Source organism: Crocodylus siamensis, chromosome 5, assembly GCF_052110815.1.
Source record: "Crocodylus siamensis isolate JL-2025a chromosome 5, ASM5211081v1, whole genome shotgun sequence".
NCBI lineage: Eukaryota > Metazoa > Chordata > Crocodylia > Crocodylidae > Crocodylus > Crocodylus siamensis.
Genome location: NC_143399.1, coordinates 117,900,589 through 117,917,013, shown reverse-complemented (window position 1 = coordinate 117,917,013; position 16,425 = coordinate 117,900,589). Strand labels below are relative to the sequence as shown.

General features: G+C 46.7%; 2 non-coding genes across 2 annotated transcripts; one reads left to right on the top strand and one right to left on the bottom strand.

Moving 5' to 3' along the window:
• The first annotated feature begins 4,163 nt into the window (after positions 1-4,163).
• Positions 4,164-4,251, top strand: TRNAY-GUA (transfer RNA tyrosine (anticodon GUA)). The gene is given in 2 exon segments: positions 4,164-4,200; positions 4,216-4,251. It is a non-coding gene; the product is annotated as a tRNA-Tyr (tRNA).
• Positions 4,252-4,501: 250 nt separating this feature from the next.
• On the bottom strand, positions 4,502-4,574 carry TRNAF-GAA (transfer RNA phenylalanine (anticodon GAA)). The gene has a single exon. It is a non-coding gene; the product is annotated as a tRNA-Phe (tRNA).
• Positions 4,575-16,425: the final 11,851 nt, after the last annotated feature.

Genomic DNA, 16,425 nt, shown 5'->3' with positions numbered 1-16,425 from the left:
TTTCATAATGAGTTGGTGATTTAAAGATTGCCTGACCTCTCACAAGACATTAAAGTTATATGTTGGATATTAATGTGCATATTAATTCAGTAATTTAAAATCTAACAATGTTAGATCAAAAAGGTGAACATGTTGTTCAAATTAGCAATGATATGCATAAGACAGAAAATGCTTGGAATGATGTCATGCAATGATGATGTGGATTTCTAACACATGCATATAGGTTTCTTTTAAGGCTTAAATTCATTTGTGAAAGTACATTGGTTTTACATGTAGTAATGCTGTTTGGCTGTATGTGTACTTTGCTAGGTCATGTACATTTCATGTGAATGTATTTTTTTGCTACTTAGACAAATTTAGTACAGGTGTCAGTTATGTGAAGCAAGTAAAAGGACCTGGGTATTAATCAGTGCCTTAGTCCCGGTGTGTTTTGCATTTTAGCTAAATGTTTATAACTACCAGAATGGGAAAAGCAGCTAAGAATTTTGGGCTATTACAAAGTGTACATGGAACAACAGCAAACTATCAGCTAAGGTGAAAAAACTAATTTATGAGACTTGTGTGCTGTCATCCCTACTTTATGGCTCAAAATGTGGAATACATATGCTAAGGCATATCTAGAAACTGAACAGCTTCCACATGAAATGTCTGTGTAAGATCCTGAAAATAAAGTGAGAAGATAGAATACCAAAAAACCCCCCAGATATTAGTGTGCGTAGGACTGACTTAGAAACCACTATCAAGAAGAAAAAGTTGTGGTGGATCAGTCATGTCAGAAAAATTCAAGAAAACTGTATCCCCAAGACTATTTTGTATAGCAAGCTTTGAGATGGCTGTAGAAAGCAGGGTTGCCCTCTGTGGCAGTACCATGATGTGTGCAAAAACAATATGAAGTCATTCAGCATCAGTTTAGAAAGCTCAGAGGAGCGCACAGAATCTCCTCTGATCTGAAGGGAACATCTCACACTAGGCGCAGCTCAGCATTAAGCAGCTTTGATACAGAGGATGGAAGCAAAGTGAGAAAGAAGAAAGCAGTATGCTATAAATTTGGACCCTAACTTTGGACTCTATCTTGCTTGTGTGAGGCTGGGCAAATCCATTTAAACCACTTAAACCATACTTTACAGGTGGTCACTTGTGGGTTCCTCCTTTTTTCTGGGTACAAATTGACATCCTGAAGTCTCACTTGTAGGACTGATGAGCACTCATTGCTGCAACTGAAATCAGTGGGAGCTGTGCAGCAACCACAATCAAATGCCATCTAAAGTACTCCAAGGAAAAATTAGTCAATTGGTGTCTCTAACTGGACACCTAAAGTTGGTGAATACTTTTGATCTTAATCTCACTGACCCCCAGCTCCCTGCCTGTAAAATGGAGATAATACTATCTCCGAACCTTCCAGGCATGTTGCAAAAATGAATTATTGATGTTTGCAAAGTGCTCAGATGCCACAGTGCCACAAAAAAGCACAAGAAAATTAATAATTCAGTCTTCAAAGCAGGGTTTGAATACTGTGCGGTAAATAAGGCACATTGGTGATGAAACCAGATATCAAACAGCTGCTCATTAAGGAAGTGCCAACCATCTTCTGCATTGAATGAAGCAGTGGTCCCATGGAAAAGATAGTATGTAACCATGTAATTAATGACTATCATAATGCCTCTGCACAAAGGAGCTCAATTAAGGCTGGACTGACGACTCTACTTCTGATATTTGTTGATTACTGAGTGCTTGACCTTGCAAGCTTAACAATGTTATTTCAACATAGCTTTTGTGAGTGTGCTTATTACAGGACAATCACCCATAGATATAATTGAAATTTCAGGTCTTTCATGGTTGAAGGGCCTTGAGGGCTGGGTGATCTGAAGATTTCTACTCCTGGGAATAGAACTGACCTTTCCCTCATCCAAGGAAATATGTAAATTAGTCAAAGGTTCTCCTTCCTATATGATATCACCTGTTGAAGCTTTGTTTTGATTTAGCAGTGGTTTGGTAGCGTAAACTGTAATAATGACGCATTGCAATCTGTTTGGATAGGGATCCTAGAAACCCTGATAGTCTGTTTATTTTAATGCTGCCTTATCAAAAGGTATTGTGCATGATGTTTGATTTTCAACCTTCTCTTCCTCTTGTCCCCATGGTTACTATTTGATTAAACTTTGATCAGAGAAAAGACATATTACATTACTAGTCAAACTATGGCAGCTATTTAACCCAGCATGGGATGGACCTTGATGGTGAAACTGACCTTGACGAAATTGCAGTGAGCAATTTCAACTGATTGGGCCCTGTACTTCAGTGATAATTCTCACTGAGGTGAATGGAAGTTTTGCAGAACCGTCTTTGTAAAATTGGGCCATTTGTTTTCCTGAAAACTTCACTGCATGTCATACTTTGCTGTTTGTAACTGTTGATAAAAGCTTTCTGTGTTAAAAAGAAAAAGATAACACTGCAAAGACAAATAATGAATGTGGACTTTATGCTAAATACCAATTATGTTTTAAAACTATTTAGAAAGATCAGTACAATTTCCTTTCTGTTACTTGTTGAGTTTCTTCATGCATTTCGGCTTGGACAATGAAGATAGCCTAATAATGCTATAAGATGAAAGAACTAGGGTTATTTAGTCTGGAGAAGAGAAAACTGAAGGGGAATTTTATATGTCTTCAGATAAGCACTGATAGAGCAGACGGAGATGGGCTTTTCTCTGTGGTTGTAGGGGACAGGACTAAGAGCAATGGCTTCAAACCACAGCAGAGGAGATTAGGAGGACCTTTCTGACTATGATGTTGATCAAGCTTTGCAACAAGCTAGGGCTGTGTGAAGCTTTGGGTGATGATTCGATTCAGAGGAGATTCGGCCCAATGCAGCGGCCGAATCTCCAAATGTGAATTGAATCGGGACCAATTTAAAGGTCTGAATCGATTCAAAGCTCTCTGAATCTTTGGAAATATTCAGAGAGCTTTGATGATTCGGGCAGTCCCCAGTGGCTGCAGCAGGGAGCTGCAGCCGACCCCCAGCTTGTAAGTACTAGGGGCAGGATGGGGGGCTGGGGGAGGAGACCATGGAGGGGGACCCCTGCCAGCCCACCCTGACACCTCCGCTCCCCCAGCCCCCTGACCCCCGACCACTCCCCCAGCCGCCATGGCTGCCCCACCCGCCCCAGCTCCTGGTACTTTAAAAAAAAAGCCCCAGTGCTCACTGGGTGCTGCTGAGCAGGGGGGCAATCCCTGCTGCCCCATACTGCATGGGGGGCTCTACATGATCTACAGGAACAACCAAGAAAAGCCAAGGGACTCGCTGCTCCTGGTGTGGCCTTGGGGCTTCGAAGGCTCATGCAGAGCCCCCCAAATGGTGCAGGGCAGTGGGGATCGCCCCCTGCTGGCAGAAGTGGTTGTTTTGGGGGTTTTTTTTCTTAAAGGGCCAGAGCTGGCCTGGGTGGGGCACCCGTGGGGAGCAAGGGGAGGGGGTAGGGGGCTCGTGCAGATCTCCCCACGCAGTGTGAGGCAGTGCGGGGAAACAGGGATTGTCCCCTGCCTGGCAGCACCCGCTGAGTCAGGGCTTTTTTTTTAATAAGTGCTGGGGGCTGGGGCAGCCATTGCTGGGCTAGGAGAGGGCAAGAGATGGGCCTGACCTGGCTGATTCAGAGTTTTTGCAGCAGCTGAATCTCCAAATCAGATTCAGCTGACTTGAATCAGGGAGTTTCTCGAGCTGGGTCAGTGTCAGGTAGGCTGTGGAAGGCAAGGCATGTGGAAACTGAGGAGGCCTGGCCCAGCGGGACAGGCTTGTGGGCTTGGTGGTGAGTGGGGCCTGTGGGGAAAGGCAAGTGGGGTGTGGAAGGGCAGAGGCAGGAGGCCCAGCCACAGTGCTGGGTTGGGTTGGGGTGAGCTGGCCAGCTAGCGAAGGCGTGCGACCTGGTGGGCCCTGCACCTGGTTTTCGTGGGGCTGGTGTGTGTGGCTGGTGGTGGTTGGGTGAGAACAGCTCAAGGCTGGCAGGTGTGAGTGCCAAAGAGAGGCCAGGGCTCACGGGGAGGCAGGGTACAGAGTGGGGGGGCCGAGCAGGAGAGGCGGTGATGGTAGCCCGAGTACTGGGTCCTGGGTGGGTGGACCCGGTGCTTTTGGGCATGTGTAACATGAAGCTCCAAAAAGGGGCAAGCGTGTTGCCTTTGATAGCTCAGCTGGTAGAGCGGAGGACTGTAGGGTGTTGGGCAAGATATCCTTAGGTGGCTGGTTCAAGTCCGGCTCGAAGGAACGCCTCCCTTTTGGGGCTTGCATAGGAGGAAAGCTCTGCGCCTGGGGATGGCAGGGACAGAATGCATGGAAGGTGAGCGCAGGTGAGTTGTGCAAGGGGACAGCAAACGGGCCTTCTGGCTGGCTGGGAGGCGCTACCCCTGCCAAAAGTTCTGTCTCTCTCTGTGTGAGCACATGTGGGATAGGCAGCAGGGGTGTGGCTGGCACACCGGTGGCCAGGCAAGTGGCAGCCAAAGGAAGGCCAGAGGGCTGCCGAAGCCCAGGATTGATTCAGGGACCTTTAGATCTTCAGTCTAACGCTCTCCCAACTGAGCTACTTCGGCTGGCTGGGTGAGTGGGTGGCTCTGGCTGGGGCCTTCATCCTGAGGCCCGGAGCTCAAGGTGGAAGGCTAGGCTGGAGGTGCCTGGGCCTCCTGCCTGGCTCCCAGACCTGTGGTTGCTTGGCCAGCGCCTGTGCTTGACAAAGGAGGCCCAAGAAGTGGCCTGGGCTGGGGAGCCTGCAGCTGCCAGGCTCCAGGCTGGCCTACTTGGCAGGGGCTGGGGTTGAGGGCCAGGACCTGTGGCCTCCTTTGTGAGGTCACTGGCCTTGTGTGGCCAGGGCTGGAGGCAATGCAGCCATGCCAGGCAAGCAAAACCAAGCCTGGATGGCTAAGCTGAGCCAAAGGCTACCCAGGTTGGCTGTGGGCAAGGCCCGTTTGGGGTGGGCAGCGAGTGTGATCCCGCGCTTGGTGCATGGGACTCTGCGGGCAGCGCATCTCTCTTTTCAGACAGGTGTTTCTCGCGCCGGGCCAGTGTCAGGCTTTGCACAGGCCTACAACAAGCTACCTATAGATTGTGAAATTTCCACTGTTGGAAATTGTCAAGAGCACGTTGGTCTGAAACTTACTGGGATTGTTTAGTCAGAGATGATCCTACTTTGAGCAGGAAACTGGACTAAATGTCCTCATGCGGTCCCTCCAGCCCTTCTTTCCTATTATCCTAATCCATTTTGCTTCTTCCTGTAGATTCTTGCTAGAAAAGAGAAAGGGAAAAAGAAACACCATCCAAACTGGCATCTGAGGAGACTTTTGTTCTTGGCCTAGTCAGTGAGCAGCAAGAAATTCCATGATAAATAAGTAATAGACCAAAGCTCATCTGTATTTGTACAAACAAATTGGGTAGAGAGAGGAGGCCCAGAACATTGGGAGGCTGTAACTGAATCTTTTCTTGTAACTGCCCACAAAAAAAGAAGTACTAGCAAGGAAGATGGGACCTAACTTCCCTGAACCTGTAAGTACAGATGCATATCAAATGATAAGGGGGTGGGGGGTTTCTAATTTGGTCCATGACATTTTGAAGAGCTGGAAAAATTAAATATGTGTAAAACCAGGAAAATGGAAGACTTACAGATACAAATAAGCCAGGAAAAAGCATAAGCACTGGGTAAAAGTCCCTTACCCAGTATAAAAAATGACAGGGGGGAGGGGGGAGGCACAAATATGAGGGACTAAAGATGTGCAGTTTGTTGTTTAGATCTAGATAGTGAAACAATAATAGTGGGAATTTGGCAAAGGAATGGGTAGTAGAAGCTGTGACATGTATTGCAGCTGTGAACACAGACTCAGATGTCTAACAGGTGTTGGATTAGACATGCTAATAATGCCTGAGGATGCAAGATCCAAAACTGAACCACCCAACTGTTCTCAAATGGAGATGGTGAATGGGTAACACAGACCCATCCAAAACTGGGGAATATTGCATTTGAAATTTGGACCTCTGTAATTTGAGCAAGAAGCCTAGAGAGCCAGGATTATAGTGTTTTATAGTAGATAATAATAGATATAGTAGATTATATTAAGATTTGGATTTAACCAATGCTTGAAAAATGTATGATATATAAGATATATAGGAGTCATATATGCCTTGAATCTGTAGTTATGACAAATTATGATAGCTGTCTCTCTCTGCTTTCAAAATCAATAAACTATAACCTTATTCAGATATTCATGGCAAAGAAACCTCCTGTAATGACCTGTTCTGAAATGAATTTTTTCCAAAACTAGAGACAACACAGAGACCAGCATACATCTCAAAGCATAAAATGCACCTACACTAACGAGCTTTGGCAAAACAAAGGTTAAAATCCACATTCCCCAAGAGTAAAAAGCAGATGCTTTATTATAACGCTTTCAGGGTATCACTGAGCCCTTAGGCTAGGGACAGACATTACACAGCAACTGGTTTAAGTGATCAGAAACTGGTTTAAACCTGTAACAGAACAGATGTTCTGTACACATAAACCAGTTTGAGAACGGTTGAATGTGGTTTGAGATAAACCTGGTTGAATGTCGTGTCAGACTTAACTGATTTGGCTCAAACCAGTTTATGAAACTTCTGTCCCAGACCCCTTGTTGGTTTAAATTAAATCAGACTCCCCCTGCTTCCCAGCAAGCTCTCTAGGGTGGGCGGGGCTCTCTACTCCACAGCAGGGCTGGTCCCTCCCCTCTGCTCCCTGGCTGTAGCTCCAGTAGTCCCTGCAGGCATCTGCCCGGCTTCTGCTCCCCCCCTCTCCTCCCCAGTCACTGCTAAGCAGGCATTCCTCACTCCTTCACAGACCGCTCTCGGCATTAGCTAGCAGACTACATGCGATCTCCACCCTAGAGTACTAAAGGAATTGGCTGACGTCATTGCAGGACCCCTGGCACAGCTTTACGAGCACTCGTGGTGCTCTGGTGTGGTGCCAGAGGACTGGAAGAGGGCCAATGTGGTTCCCATCTTCAAAAAGGGTAAGAAGGAGGACCCGGGAAACTATAGGACAGTTAGTCTTACCTCAATCCTAGGCAGGCTGTTTGAGCAAATTATGCTGGCACACATCCATGAGGGGCCAGGAGGGGATTTCATACTTAGGAGCAACCAACACGGGTTCATCAGTGGCAGGTCCTGTCAGACCAGCCTGGTGGCCTTCTATGATCAGATCACCAAATCTTTAGATGCAGGGGTAGCAGTGGACATAGTCTTCCTGGACTTTCAGAAGGCCTTCAACACTGTCTTTCACCCTATTCTCATTAAGAAACTGGGGTACTGTGGTGTCGACACCCACACAGTCAATTGGGTTGCCAACTGGCTGGAGGGCCGCACCCAGAGAGTGGTGGTGGATGGGTCATTTTCGACCTGGAGGGATGTGGGCAGTGGGGTTCCGCAAAGCTCGGTCGTCGGGCCCGCACTGTTCAACATCTTCATCAGCAACTTGGACGAAGGGGTAAAAAGCACCCTGTTCAAATTTGCTGATAACACTAAGATGTGGGGGGATGCGGGCACGCTAGAAGGGAGCAATAGGCTACAATCGGACCTAGACAAGTTACAAGGGTGGGCAGATGAGAATAGGATGGGATTCAACACTGACAAGTGCAAAGTGATGCACCTGGGGAGGAACAACCGGCACCATACCTACAAGCTGGGGAACTCCCTTCTTGTCAGTACAGAGGTGGAAAAGGATCTTGGAGTCGTCATTGACTCCAAGATGAACATGGGCCAGCAGTGTGAGGATGCAGTTAGGAAGGCCAATCGTATCTTCTCATGCATCCACAGATGCATCTTGAGCAGGTCCAAGGAGGTGATCTTCCCCCCCTATGCGGCACTGGTCAGGCCGCAGCTGGAGTACTGCGTCCAGTTCTGGGTGCCGCACTTCAAGAGGGATTTGGACAACATGGAGAGGGTCCAGAGGAGGGCCACTCGCATGATGAGGGGGCAGCAGGGCAGGCCCTATGAGGAGAGGCTACGGGATCTGAACCTGTTCAGCCTCCACAAGAGAAGGCTGAGGGGGGACCTAGTGGCCTGTTACAAACTGGTCAGGGGGGATCAGAAGGCACTGGGGGAGTCCCTGTTCCCCTGAGCACTGCCAGGAGTGACCAAGAATAACGGTCACAAGCTGGTAGAGGGAAGATTTAGGCTAGATATCAGGAGGCACTACTTCACTGTCAGGCTGGCTAGGATCTGGAACCAACTTCCAAGAGAAGTGCTGCTGGGTCCTACCCTGGGGGTCTTTAAGAGGAGGTTAGATGAACACCTTGCTGGGGTCATTTGACCCCCAGTACTCTTTCCTGCCATGGCAGGGGGTCAGACTAGATGATCTACTCAGGTCTCTTCCGACCCTAGAAACTATGAAACTAACTGTGAAACTATGCTGGCTACCTCGGGGACGAAGGCAGAATCAACAGATAGCTGATAATGTCCCTCTGTTTTCTTAATGTGGTGATAAACACTGAATTAGAGGTGATAATTCCCTGCTGGGCTGTTCAGGAGGGGTGGGGGGAGAAGGCAGAGCAAAAGGGCCCCTTTCTTTGGGTCTGTCTTCAAGATCCAGTCTCCACCCTGAGAAGCTGCTAGGAAAAGACTTTCACATCACTCTGGAGCAATACTGTGTTGCTTTCCCATTCTGAGAGCCAATAGTTCAAAACTTTGTCAAGTGCTTACAGATTCCAGATTCCTTTGTATGAATAATAAATAACTTCTCAGAGAAAGCACTCTTGCTGTTTTGAGGATGCCACCCCATTGTGAGGCTTGCTGACAGAAATCAAAAGCTTTATTAGGAGGCTACAGTGACAACTCCAGCACTGGCAGGCAGGACTACTATTTCTACTCCCTCCCACTTTTCCTTTACATTTCCCTGCGCTGATTAGAGATAATGACATAATTTAAAACACTAATACTTTAAGATGCAACACTTTCTATTGCACTGGTCATTACAGCATCAGTGGTATTGCAGTCTAAGATTAGTACTGGAGGAAACAAGCCATCTCACCATTTAGTGGAAGCTGCTCCTCTGAAATAGAAATCAGAGCAATGGAACATGTTTCAAAATGAAGTAGCTTAGTCTTGAACCACCATCAGTGATGCTGAAGTTTCCACTGACAGGAAATGGAGTCAGTGAAGGGCTGCCTGTCGCCCCAGACATACACAGATAAACAGAATTTTGCAAGCTTCTGCTCCAATTACAGAAGTTTTAACTGTGGTTTTACTAATATTGTGAAACCATTGGTTACGTTCTATGAGAGAAAGGAGAACAAAAGTTGTTGGAGTGTGTAAAAAAGCCTCTTAGGACTTACTTTTTTTTTTTTAGCCTTCCCATTTTTCAAAATCCCTTTCATATTAAATGCAGGTTAGGATGGGGTGGGCACAATGTGACCCATGGGCTGAATGCAGCTTACCAAGACATTTGATCCGGCCTGCAGCAGGTCCCTTGTCCTGCCCAGCCCAGGTGTGGAGAGCAGCCTGGGCCATGGCACATGCGGTCGGTCCTGCTGGCCCTGGGAGCATAGTGGGGTTAGGGCAGGCTCCTTTTTCCAGCATCCCCACATCGTGGGGTAGTGACAGCATGAGGCCAGGGGCAGAGCCACAAACTGCTCCTTGCATATCCATGCGCACAGAACTGGTAGCTATCTCAGGGGCATGCAGGGAATAGATCATGGCTCTGCCCCAGGCCCCAGCCCTGCACTGTCACCACTCTGCAATCCCAATCTGAGCTCTGGCCCTGGCCCCACCCACCCATCCTACTCCTAGATGCTGCCTACCTGTAGCCCCATCCCAGCTGCATGCACAGGGGCCACTTAGGGAGTTTTGGTGAGATGTTGCAGAGTCAGGTGGAGGGTGCTGACCTGGCCCATGACAGCTCACCAAAACTCCCTAAGTGGCTTTCCAGCCCAAATAATTGCCCATCCCTGGATTAGGAGGAAATTATGTTTAAAGACAGCAGGAAGTGTTGACAAAGCAACATAAAGACCATATTTGAGAAGGTACGTGAGGATTTCAGGTTGACTGACCCTACATGTTGAGAACGTATCTGTGGAAGCTGAACCCAAAAGAGTTGTGGCAATAATGAATTCTCTGTTAGAGCAAAATGGGTGAAGCCCATCCTACCAATCAGGCTCCATAGAAACAATGGGCACAGTTCAGGAATCCACTGAAAGGGTTCCCTCCCAATTGGATGAAAGATGATTAGGTATGGAGAGAAGACTAAGATGGAAATAAAATTGCTGTGGGCTGGTGACATTTTCCTAAGAGAAATATAATAATTAAGCTTGCATTGTCAGTTTTTTAATGATTTCCTTCTCTTTGGGATATAACCTAATTAGTTTGAAGACAGCATTTGATAAGTTGTGAAGAAGAGTATTTGACATAGTACTTCCTACCTCTCTTGGTAAAGCTGAACCCTGGGGCAGCTGAGAATACAGGAGTCACAGCACCAGAAGATTAAACAAGCAAGAGGGAATCTGACTGTAACCCACCGAAGAAGGCACTTCTGAGGGGTGAACCTGAACTCTGGTCCCTTCTGTCATGGCTTTTTCTCCTTTTTAACCAATGATTGTCTAACGTAAAATGGAAAGAGTCACAGGTTTGCAGAAGTTTAGGGCTGGAAGGGACCTCATGAGATCATCGGGTCCAGTCCCCCTGCTCTGGGCAGGAAAGACTACTGGTGTCAAATAACCTCAGTAAAGTGTGCATCCAGTCTTCTTTTGAAGACCTCCAGGGTAGGTGCCTGCACCACCCACACTGAGAGTCCATTCCAGAGTCTAGTCACATGAACCGTGAAGAAATTTTTCTTTATATCCAGTCTGAAACCTTCTTCTAGGCATAGGCGACGTGTAGGGGGGAAACAGGGGGCACGTGCCAGCCCTGAGACTGGCCGCTGCCAAAGTCTCTGCTGCCTTCTGCAGGTGGTTGCTGCTAACACCCATCCCCCCCCCAACACACACGCACTTGCTTGTCCTCCTTCTTGGCTCCATGCCACTTACATTCATGACTGCCTAGTGGCTCACCTGCAGCAAAAGGGGAACCAGGTACCATCCCCAGCTTAGTCCATAGCCTGGTGGTTAGGGCTTTCTGCTGGGAAGTAGGAAATACAGCAGAGAATCTGCTCAGATGGAGGAATGCCTAGAATTCATATCTTCTGTTTCCCTATGGAAATGCTGCAACCACTAGACCTGTAGTGGTCATCTTTTGGGTGTTGTATGGTGGTTGGTGTCATTCATGTCATTTTGTGTAAAAGGCAGACACTGTCCACACTGGTTGTGTTTGAAAAACATGCCCTGGGCACCATGCTGTGCACTGAGCTCTATGCTGCTGTCAATATCTCTGGTATTAGGTGTGCTCTGAGGGTGCCCAAGGGATCGAGACCTTAAGCAGACTTTAGGTGATACCCAGCTCCCATAGAGCTTATGTGGAAGGTGGGGGCTTAGGTGCTTGGTGTAGATCACTCCTGAGTGTACACAGACGCCTTAGTCTAGGTGTCTGGAGAACGTAGGGACGCCTAATGAATACTAGCACCTAAGTGGTATTGTAGGCTTGTCCTGGAGCACTCTTTGTGATGGTAAGTGACTAGATTTTTTTTCCAAGTTCCATTTAGGAATCTACCAAAGTGATTTTGATTTAAATCTCAGTGGCCTGTACCTGAATTGCTTGTAAGGATCATTTTACATTTTCTGTGTATTCTACCTGAATTCTCAGGTGTTGATTTCTAGTGTATTTCCTTTTTCTGTTTGCAGTACACTGAGTTATAGTGCTAGAAATTCTGTCTGTCTGCCCTGCCAAAGGCATGGATTTGGAAATTTGTGGTAGTATTTTTATTATGTATTATTATTTTTCCTTTGGTCATCTCTGGTAGTGCATGTTATTAAAATAAACAGGCCAGCTCCTAGCAGATACTTGACCATATGAGTCAGCTGCTGTTTTGGGAAGGGAACAAATCAGGGCTGGAACAGAAGAGGTGAGTTTAGGGTCTGTGAACACTGTTCTTCGATGAGTTTTGTTCTGGGCTCATCTGGGTCAGGTTTGGTTGGATCTCAAAGAGATCTTGGCTCTTGATAGGGTCTGCATCATCAAAGACCTCCACCTCGGCAAGCTTATTGTCAGGGTGCACATTCGGGTGGATTCTGGGTGTTGTATGTGGCTGGTGTCATTCATGGAGCGTAATGAGATCTCTGCCTCATATAGTATCCAAAGCAACATAGTAGTGCCAGCTGCAGATTTTCTTTTGGGCTCGCTCCTTTGTTTGCTAGCACTGTCACGGTTCTTTCCCCCTAAGCTAGCATTGTGCTTGACCTGTTGTACCCTGGCTTCTGCATGCAGCATCTCCTTTGCGGTGCCTGAAAAAAGAAAAAGATCCCTATTGTTGCAGCAGTTCTCTACCCGGCCCTGCACTGCTTCTTGCCCCTAGAGGCTAAAAAAAATCCAGAATTTATTTCCCATACCATGAAATTTATTTATAGCTTTCACGTGGAGCCATATCTATATGGCCACGTGTGAACTTACAAAGGGCGGTTAGCAGAAAAAGAGGTATTTTCAAAATACTCTGGAGATTTTGAAGTAGGGGCTTAGTGGGGCTGGTGAGGAGAGGGAGGGATTTTAATTACTCTTGATCTGTGGGCAGCAGAGTTCAAAATTGAGAATGGTCATGGTTACAAGACTAGGGGCATTATGATATTGTTGGTGGATGACCGCTTACATAAGTAGAGGTGATTCAGCATTCACATGGATGTTTGCAGTGGAACTGTGCTGACTGTACTATTTGGGGAGCTGATTTAACTTGGCTGGGACTCAAATTCTTGTTGACGCATGCAACCTTCTAGAGGCATAAGGCAAGTCATACTGGTAAAATGTAATGTAAACCCAAACTGCAGTCATCTACTGGTATGGCATGTGATAGTTGCACAGCAGATTGTATTAGGAACAGGAAATTAAAAAACCCAGAATCTTATCTAGTTAAAACTGTAGTGGGAAGTTGTGTGTGTGTTGAGCAAATGTGGTGACATTGATAGGGCCAAACAAAAAATAAATTATTTCAACAGCATTTACCATTTACAAGGCACCTGCTTTGGATTTACACAATGAGCAGTACAGACTATGTACAGACCACCTCAATAATTTCAGTGAATTGTTATTCATTCAGCTGGTGTTAAGGGATCTGTCATGGTTTATCTGGTAAATAATAACACATTTTTAAAGACTATCAAACCTGCTGTTTTTGTTATTGGCCCCAAAAGGTGCAAAAAAATCTGTTGCAATCAAATGAGTAAATAATCTTGTTGTAAAGCTCTCTAAACATCTCTACAATTTATTGAAGATTTTTTTTCTGGTTTGTTTTACAAATCAGAGTCCATTAGTGTTGTTGCAACTTCTTGCTGTTGTGACAGCCATTGTATTTTCCCCTCTTGATTTCTGGGGTACATTCAGAGTTTATTTTTCAGGCCAATGACAGCTTAGTTCCCTTTTCTATCTCATTACAATAAGAGAAAATGGAGTTTGCTGGAGGGCATTACTTAATAAACACTTTTGCCTGTAATTCCCAAAGAATTGATGCATTTTCCAGATGTATTTAATGAACTCTTATTCCTCACATTGATATATATAGCCAGAGGGGGGAATAAAACTCTCAGACTGCTGAGGATAAGAGATTCACAAAAGTGAAACACCAGGAAATTAATACTTCTTTAAATCAGGAGGGAAAGGCCCAATTAGGCAACTCAATATTTTTTCTAAAACAGACCTTCAAAACCAGATTCCTCTGTTGCATCATTACTGATGTAACAGTATAGACTTCATTGGAATTAATCCTGATTTCAGCTGCGGGGAGGAGAATCAGGCCCCTGGGATCTAATTATTCGGCACTGTAATTGATGATTTGGGGCTTCCCACTCTCTGGCTACTCTGATGCTAGGTGGGTTTAGAGAATGAATTCACAGCACAGCCAGGAAGGCAAGCTGAGATAATGTGAAAATAAGCTGCTCTGGGAATTTTTTTTCCAGGGGCCTTGTCTTATAAGTCCTCAGGGGAATTACGTTACATTTCCATTTGTCCCTCATGTACCTGGGGTTGCAGTCTCTAGTTGTTTTCTCTGGAATGCTAGGAGAGCTCTCACAGGCTATACGGCTCATACACAGCAGACTGTTTTTCATTCCATCAAATTATCAACTTTTAATCTGTTATCCTAGACCATTCTTCCACTTTCCCCCCATATTTTCTGTCAGGGTGGGTGATTTGAAAGTATCTTTTGATCAACTGACTGCTATTCAGCATAAATCAATAGCTGACAAAACTGACAGCAGAGGAGTTGAAGGAAAGGAGTTAATGAACATTATGGCAGAGCATCTTTTCTCTCGTTGTTGTTCCAGTATCTGTAGAACATAAACTCTAGACCATAGGAGTTTGGGGCATTTTATTTTTATTTTTATATATATACACCACATTTACCCAAATCTAAGATGACTTTGAATTTAAGAGGACCACTCCCACCAATAATTAAATATTATATATGGGAAGTTACACATTTGTTACAATTTTTCATGTATAGAATCTAATTATTGGGAGGCTGGACCATTGTTCCCCTGTCATTTGCCTCCTCAGTGCTAGTCCTACCCTGCTACTTATCACCTGCACCCCCTGCTGCCTACCCCAACCATATATCCCCTGCTCCCTTGCTGTTTACCCTCCATGCCTAAGTCTGCCCCCCTTCTCAATGTCTATCCCCCCCACCCCCTGCTCTCTCCACTGCCTGCATTTCTTGGGTCCCTCTGGCCGTGGGACAGTCAGCAGCAGAGGTAGCCTTGGCTCCTAGTCAGCCTAGCCAGACAGAAGGAGCAGCAGCTCGGGACAGGAGCTGGAGTTGGAGCTGGAGCTGAAGTAAGTGGTGGGGGTGCAGGGAAGAGGGGACAGGCAGCAAGTCTCCCCCACCACGTAGTCTCCCCCATTTACCCCTACTGCAGAGTCTCCCCTGAGCTCCCAACACTGCAAGTCCCTTAGTAGTGTCGGAAGGGACCTGAGCAGATCATTAAGTCCAAATCCCTGCCACGGCAGGAAAGAGTACTGGGGTCAAACGACCCCAGCAAGGTGATTGTCTAGCCTCCTCTTAAAGCCCCCCAGGATAGGAGCCAGCACCACTTCGCTTGGAAGTTGGTTCCAGATCCTAGCCACCCTGACAGTGGAGTAGCACCTCCTGATGTCTAATCTGAATCTACCCTCTCTGCCAGCTTATGACTGTTATTTCTAGTCACTAGTGGTAGTGCTCGGGAGAACAGGGACTCCCCCAGTGCCTGCTGGTCCCCCCTTACTTAGTTTGTAAATGGCCATTAGATCCCCCCTCAGCCTTCTCTTATGGAGGCTGAACAGGTTCAGGGCCCGTAGCCTCTCCTTGTAGGGCCTGCCCTACTGCCCCCTGACCATGCGGGTGGCCCTCCATTGGACCCTCTCCAGGTTGTCCACATCCCTCTTGGAGTGTGATGCCCAGAACTGGATGCAGTACTCCTACTGTGGCCTGACCAGTGTCGCATAGGCGGGGAGGATCAACTCCTTGGACCTGCTTGAGATGCATCTGTGGATGCAGGACAAGGTACGGTTAGCCTTCCTGACCACGTCCCCACACTTCAGCCCATGTTCATTTTGGCATCAGTAATGACTCCAAGATCTTTTTCTGCCTCTGCACTGATGAGAAGGGAGTTCCCCAGCTTGTAGGTATGGTGCTGGTTCTTCCTCCCCAGGTGCAGCACCTTGCACTTGTCAGTGTTGAATGCCATCCTGTTCTAATTCTCCCACCCCTGTAACCTGTCTAGGTCCGATTGCAGCCTATTCCTCCCTTCTAGCGTGCCCACTTCCCCCCACATCTTAGTGTCGTCTGTGAATTTGAACAGGGTGCTTTTTACCCCCTTGTCCAGGTCACTGATAAAGATGTTGAACAGTGCGGGCCCAAGGGCAAACAACATAAGCCACCCGAGCCTGGGGCAGTGGTGGCTCAGCTCTGGCTTTGGCCCTGAGCCAGGACTGAAGCTGTTGCTGAGCCACCACCTGCCCCAGGCTAGTACTTAACTGTAAGACAAGGTTATCCCCACCATGGCAACTGTGGGGGGGACCTCATCTTAGATTCAAGTAAATACAGTATAATGAAGTCTTCTATGTGACTCTCATCTATTGAAATATACTGCATATTAGAGAGATGGTGCCCACCTTTTCTTATGCTGCTCTTGCTCCCTCCTCCTTCTCACGAACACCAAATCCTCCTGATAAAGGACTGGGACCCATTATACCTAGGGAACCCATCCTTAGATTAGTGTAAATAAGGAGCAGACACACAGCATCCCTGTAGGCAGTGTAATTTTCTAGAGTCCAGTACATTGGTATCCCTGGAAAAATTAGAGGCAAATCTACATT